General features: G+C 43.7%; 1 pseudogene; it reads right to left on the bottom strand.

The window, feature by feature from the left end:
• Nucleotides 1-1,708: 1,708 nt before the first annotated feature.
• Nucleotides 1,709-6,264, bottom strand: LOC106584242 (unconventional myosin-Va-like; annotated as a pseudogene).
• Nucleotides 6,265-6,565: the final 301 nt, after the last annotated feature.

The following is a 6,565-nucleotide window of genomic DNA, read 5'->3' as shown; positions in this document are numbered from 1 at the left end:
TCTGTGTTTTTCATCAACTTAGGTACAGGACAGGTACAATATTCAACATATATTAAATACACAGAGAAACATGAAGGAACACAGAAACTCCCACTCCTGTCCCAGAGTGCACCGAACAACAAGGATGACAAGCCATGGATGAAGTAATACAGACATTATATGGCAGCAAGAAAACAAATACATTCTGTCAACTGAAAAAATGGAAATGAAGATACATTTCAATAATAGGTGTAGATACTGGCTGTATTGTTGCCTGGCCACAGCAGGGGGAGACAGTACCTGGAAGCCCACCGTTTGTGATCCCTGTGAAATATCTTTCCAGGGCCAGAGCACAGACTGCGGTTGGGTGGAGAGGACTTCCCACCTGACAGGGACAGAGTGCCCCCTGCTGGCACCTGCTGGAAGCGCTCAGCCACCAACTCACACTGACAGAGAGACAGACAATCACAATCACTTCATTTGCCAAGTCCATTTACAGAAACCCGGAATTTGACTTAGTGAATAGGTGCTACCAGCAATCGACAATGTACAGACAGAATACAGACACAAGATTAACAGAGAGGGTTACAGTAGGTTAAAAAGGCTTCCTCTCTTTGTCCACTGTGCTTCATTTCACTCTATGATGAGATCTGAGATTTCACCACAAACTGACAAAAGTGGACAGCTGAGAGCTGGTTCCTCAGTAAAGCCTCCCTCAAAATGACAAGAGGACACCTCTTCTTGAGATGCACTCAAATACTTACAGTAGGACAAGGAGGTTGCAACAATGAGCCAAGAGTGTTGACAAGGGGAAAGCTGTAGATCATCCCTACATTCTTAAGAAAAAAGGTTTTCAAAAGGGTTCTTCGACTGTCCTCATAGGAGAACCCTTTTTGGTTCCAGGTAGAACCCTTTTGAGGTTCTAGACAGCACCTTTTTTTTCTAAGAGTGTTCATGCAGTCCTTACAATGCGTTTCAGTGAAAAGAGACAGCATGGATAAACAGTACCAGTCAAAAGTTTGGACACCTACTCATGCAAGAGTTTTTATTTATTTTTACTGTTTTCTACATTGTAGAAACCGGCTGCACCTTGAATGCTTTGCCAACAGTCTTGCAGGAGTTCCCACATATGCTGAGCTCTTGTTGGCTACTTTTACTTCACTCTGCGGTCAAACTCCGGCCTCCCGAGTGGCGCAGTGGTCTAAGGCACTGCATCTCAGTGCAAGAGGTGTCACTACAGTCCCTGGTTCAAATCCAGGCTATTTCACAACCAGCCGTGATTGGGAGTCCCATAGGGCTGCGCACACTTGGCCCAGCCTCGTCCGGGTTTGGCCGGACGGGTAGGCCGTCATTGTAAATAAGAAGTTGTTCTTAACTGACTTGCCTAGTTAAATAAATAAAAATAAACTCATCCCAAACTCATCGGGTGATTGTGGAGGCCAGGTCATCTGATGCAGCCCTCCTTCTTGGTCAAATAGCCCGTACAAATCAAATCAAATCGTATTTGTCACATGTGCCGAATACAACAGGTTACAGTGAAATGCTTACTTACAAGCCCTTAAACAACAATGCAGTTTTAATTTTTAAAAAGTGTTAAAAGTATTTACTAAAATAAACTGAAGTAAAAAATAAATAAATAAATAAATAAAAGAAGGGTGGCTGGAGTCTTTGGCAATTTTTTGGGCCTTCCTTTGATACTGCCTGGTATAGAGGTCCTGGATGGCAGGAAGCCAGTGATGTACTGGGCCATACGCACTACCCTCTGTAGTGCCTTGCGGTTGGAGGACAAGCACTTGCCGTACCAGGCGGTGATGCAACCAGTCAGGATGCTCTCAATAGTGCAGCTGTAGAGCTTTTTGAAGAGGGTCTGAGGGTGCATGCCAAATCTTTTCAGTCTCCTGAGGGGCAATAGGCGTTATCGTGCCCTCTTCACGACTGTCTTGGTGTGTTTAGACCATGATAGTTTGTTGGTGATGTGGACACCAAGGAACTTGAAGCTCTAAACCTGCTCCACTACAGCCCCGTCGATGAGAATGGGGGCATGCTCGGTCCTCCTTTTCCTGTAGTCCAGCGAAGTGCAGGATGATGAAATCAGTGTTGGACATGCGAGGTTTGCAGAAGTGTGGACTTGGGTCATTACTCTGATGCTGATCATACAGCTTCCTAGCCCAGCTCTCCTCAGAACCTTTAGACATCTGATCAAGGAAACAGACACCATGGGGGTAAGGTTTTTCTGGATCAACATACATTTGAGAAATCTTTTGCTTTTTATATAAATACTTTGAAGATGGACTTTTAATAGAGCAATACTTTTTCTGGCAGGACTTGCTTTTTGGACTTAAGACAGCAGTATATTTTTCAAATCCACCACAAAGCATTCTTGGCTTGCCAGTGCAAACAGTGATGATTCAGTATCATATCCTGAGTACATTATTTATTGTATTTCAAGCTGGTTTGGACACATTAACACAAAGCAGACACAACACAATGTGGTCTCGATTGAAACCAGGACTGTAACTGACTGACCCTGCACTCCTCATCCAGCAAGCCCAGCTGTCCCTCGATGAGAGCGATGAGTGGCTGGATGTCACTGAACTGTATCCTGCTCCACGGCAGCTCCTCACAGACATACTCCTCCTGCTCCAACTGGAACATGTGCTAGGGAGAGGAGAGGAGACCAAGGGTTACTGAGGGGACATGAGGACAACTGGTCCCGTGTGGCTCAGTTGGTAGAGCATGGTGTTTGCAACGCCAGGGTTGTGGGTTCAATTCCCACGGGGGACCAGTACTGTATGAAATGTATGCTCTGGATAAGAGTGTCTGCTAAATGACTAAAATGTAAATGTAAACAACGAGTTCATAGAAACAGACAGACATTAATAGTTATGCGCATGCTTGCAGGTGCACACACAACACTTGGTGACTCACCCTGTTGAATTGCTGCTGCAGTTTCTCATTGCCATAATTTATACAGAACTGTACAAAACTGTTCCTTTCAAAGTTCTCAAACCTGCCAGAGAAATGGACAAAGAGGGGAATATGTTAACACCATGTTGTTACTACAGTAAGTACAGTGTCACTACACAGGTATAAGGCCAACCTAATGTCAAGTGTTACTCCCTGTCCTTACTACTCAGCTATTGATGTCCAGCACCCCAATAAATGACTAGGCCTGATCCCTCTGGGCAAGGAGGGCTGTGTTGAGTCCAGGTGAACACCTGACCGTACACATGCTTGGCCAGGGCATCCCGGGCCTCCAGGGCCTGCTGACCGGGCATGGGCTTGACCAGCATGTCTCCCCCTACTGCCAGCCTGCGTTGGCACAGCCAGTGGGCCAACCCCAGCAGCTTGGAGAACACAGCCAGGGAACGCTCCTCCCACTGATTATGGGATATTTGAGAGAATTTTGTGAGTTTCAGGGAAATAATGTGGAAAAAATTTAAAAAATACAATGTAACTTCGATCACCACCTCTCCCATTGGCCTGGATGTTGACATTGCCCAGGTGCAGAACAGCTGCCAGAATCCTGAAGAGCTCCATCTGCTGGTCAGGAGGCCTACCTGTAGCAGCACACATAGCAGCATGATCATACTGGATAGGACTATATGCAGAGTAAACATGTTAGCATAGATATGTGTATTGTGTAATATAGATGCTGTAAACCAAGTATAGTGAATGCATTGCGAGTGTGCTGCAGATCTACTACATCATCAGTGCCTAAGATCTGCATGGAATCAGCACCACTTACAGAGATACACATCAAAACACTTACATAATGAACCCTTTCTGAAAAACACTGCTAGAACCATTGATGTTCATGTCTTCCCTGTTATTGTTGTAATAGGTTAATGAATTCTATGCAGTCTCACCCAGTTTGAGGACTCTCATCTCTGGCAGGTCTCCGGAGGCACACAGCTGGTAGGAGATGTTGTAGTTCCTCTCCTGTGACGCCTGGAAGACGACTCGAGACTTCTCCAGCAGGTACATCCTCACGTTGGCCCCAATGATATCTCCCTTCCATCCAAAGCCGATCTCAATGTACTTCACAAACCAGCTACTGCTGTCGTTGTAGGTAGTCTTAGAATTCCCAAAAGACTAAAGAGTAAAGGAGATCATCATAATTACAGTAGATTACATCATTTTAGTTATTACCTTTACAACTGAATACTGACACAATACAGTACAGATTTTTCATTTGCTTTTTCCAAAATTACACTCTTCAAAAAATAAAACCTTGAACAGCTTTACAGGTTAAACTTTTACTGCAGTGGGCTAAATCAGGGTCATGCAGGGGGTATTTTGGTAGTCTTAAATAAATCTACTTTGAAACAAAAGTATACACCTCACACACATGGTTATGGGCTTAAAAGAAGAAGACACCTGTACCATGTCAGATATAGTTGAAATGTCTTCAATTTTGAGTTTGCATCCCAATGTTACACTTTACAGTATATACATCACATAAGACTGAAATATAACAAAACGGCTTCACATAGAAACACCAGATTTTTGGTGTTTACATTTTCTATTAATTATGAAAAATATTAATAATATTCCACCCATGAGGGCATTTAAGGTCATTTGATTGCAGGAAAGCAGAATTCATCCACACATTCACCCATATGTACCTCCATGATGGGGTTGGAGGCCAGTACTCTCTCCTCCACACTGGGCTGCTCCGCCCACCATGGCAAAGTAACGCATGGTGAACTTAGAGACCGTTTTCCCTGCTCCAGACTCCCCACTGATTATAATGGACTGGTTCTTATCCTCCCTGCACACAGAGACAACTACACACTCAATAACCATTCCTATTTCCAGAACCATTTGTCACACAGGGTGAAGAGACTCGATCAAAGGCTCTCTTGTTTTCAGACCCAAGAACATGCATAAGTCACTCACATTTTACCTGTAGATCTTTACAAACAGCAACCCTCGCCCAAACCCCCAAAAAGCAGGCAAAACGGCAGTTCTGAGGTAACAAAGGGCATATAAAATGGAGCCCAAGGAGGGTGACCCCTGGCTCTTGACCTTTAACCCCTGACCTAGTCATGGTGCGGTAGGCCTCTTCTGCCACAGAGAAGATGTGAGGCTCCATGTCAGCCATGTCCTGCCCGCTCCATAGATGGGCAGCTGGTCATACGGGTTGAGAGCCACTAACACAATACCTGGAATGAACGGTTGGTGAAAATTACAGTGTTATTGGTAGAATGAAAGGTCCTGTAGGAATACAACATATACACCATATTTTTCTCTATGACCTTTTATACACAAATATCAAGGACACCTTCCCTCAGAAAAGCCTCAATTCGTCGGGGCATGAACTCATGCTGGCCCATGTTGATTCCAATGTTTCCCACAGTTGTGTCGCGTTGGCTGGTGTCCATTGGGTGGTGGACCATTCTTGATACACACAGAGAAACTGTTGAGCGTGAAAAACCCAGCAGCGTTGCAGTTCTTGACACAAACCGGTACTCCTGGCACCTACTACCATACCCCGTTCAAAGGCTCATAAATATTTTGTGTTGCCCGTTCACACTCTGAATGGCACACATACCGACGAGACAGCCAACAACGGCGAGACAGCCATTATTCAGAGCAGCAGTTAACCCTGAGCTGTGGAGGCCTTCTGTCAGCACTGTTGGAACACCTATAGTATTCAAATGATACACAAGATATTCGAATATCATGTGTATGTCATCAATATATATAGACATTAAACCAAAAACTGACAAAGAAACTGTACTACTGTTGAAATACAGATACATTTTATTCAGTAACACAATCCAATTCAGTAGGCAGCCTGCTGATGTGGGATAGAGATCTTTTGAGATTGACATTTCATACATACATCAAACTTTGAGAAATGTAGGTAAATGTTCAAAGCTGAATTCATTTTCTCAACACTGAGAATCTTCACCTTTATTCAAACAAAATATTCTTAGCTTACTGTCTGGCACCCAGTGAACAAGATAACAAGGAGGCAGCATGTGTTGTGGTGGCATTGACACATTATTGGAAACATTTTTAAAATATGTTGACTGAAGTCATGGCCATGGGAAAAATGTGCATTGGCTAAAAACACCAACGTTAAACCAACAACTTCAGTGAGCACCTATACAGGGAGTGTTAAAAGTAATAAAATCTACATGTAGCAGAGGGTCCATGTAACTTCTACATAACTGTTGTACCCATTATAACTCAGTACAGTATGGCCTGACTCATAACTGTTGTACCCATTATAACTCAGTACAGTATGGCCTGACTCATAACTGTTGTACCCATTATAACTCAGTACAGTATGGCCTGACTCATAACTGTTGTACCCATTATAACTCAGTACAGTATGGCCTGACTCATAACTGTTGTACCCATTATAACTCAGTATGGCCTGACTCATAATTGTACCCATTATAACTCAGTACAGTATGGCCTGACTCATAACTGTTGTACCCATTATAACTCAGTACAGTATGGCCTGACTCATAACTGTTGTACCCATTATAACTCAGTACAGTATGGCCTGACTCATAACTGTTGTACCCATTATAACTCAGTACAGTATGGCCTGACTCATAACTGTTGT

The sequence above is a fragment of the Salmo salar genome, chromosome ssa23 (genome assembly GCF_905237065.1).
Source record: "Salmo salar chromosome ssa23, Ssal_v3.1, whole genome shotgun sequence".
Classification (NCBI taxonomy): domain Eukaryota; kingdom Metazoa; phylum Chordata; class Actinopteri; order Salmoniformes; family Salmonidae; genus Salmo; species Salmo salar.
The sequence above is the reverse complement of the archived record's forward strand: the minus strand, read 5'-3'. Positions and strand labels throughout refer to the sequence as shown.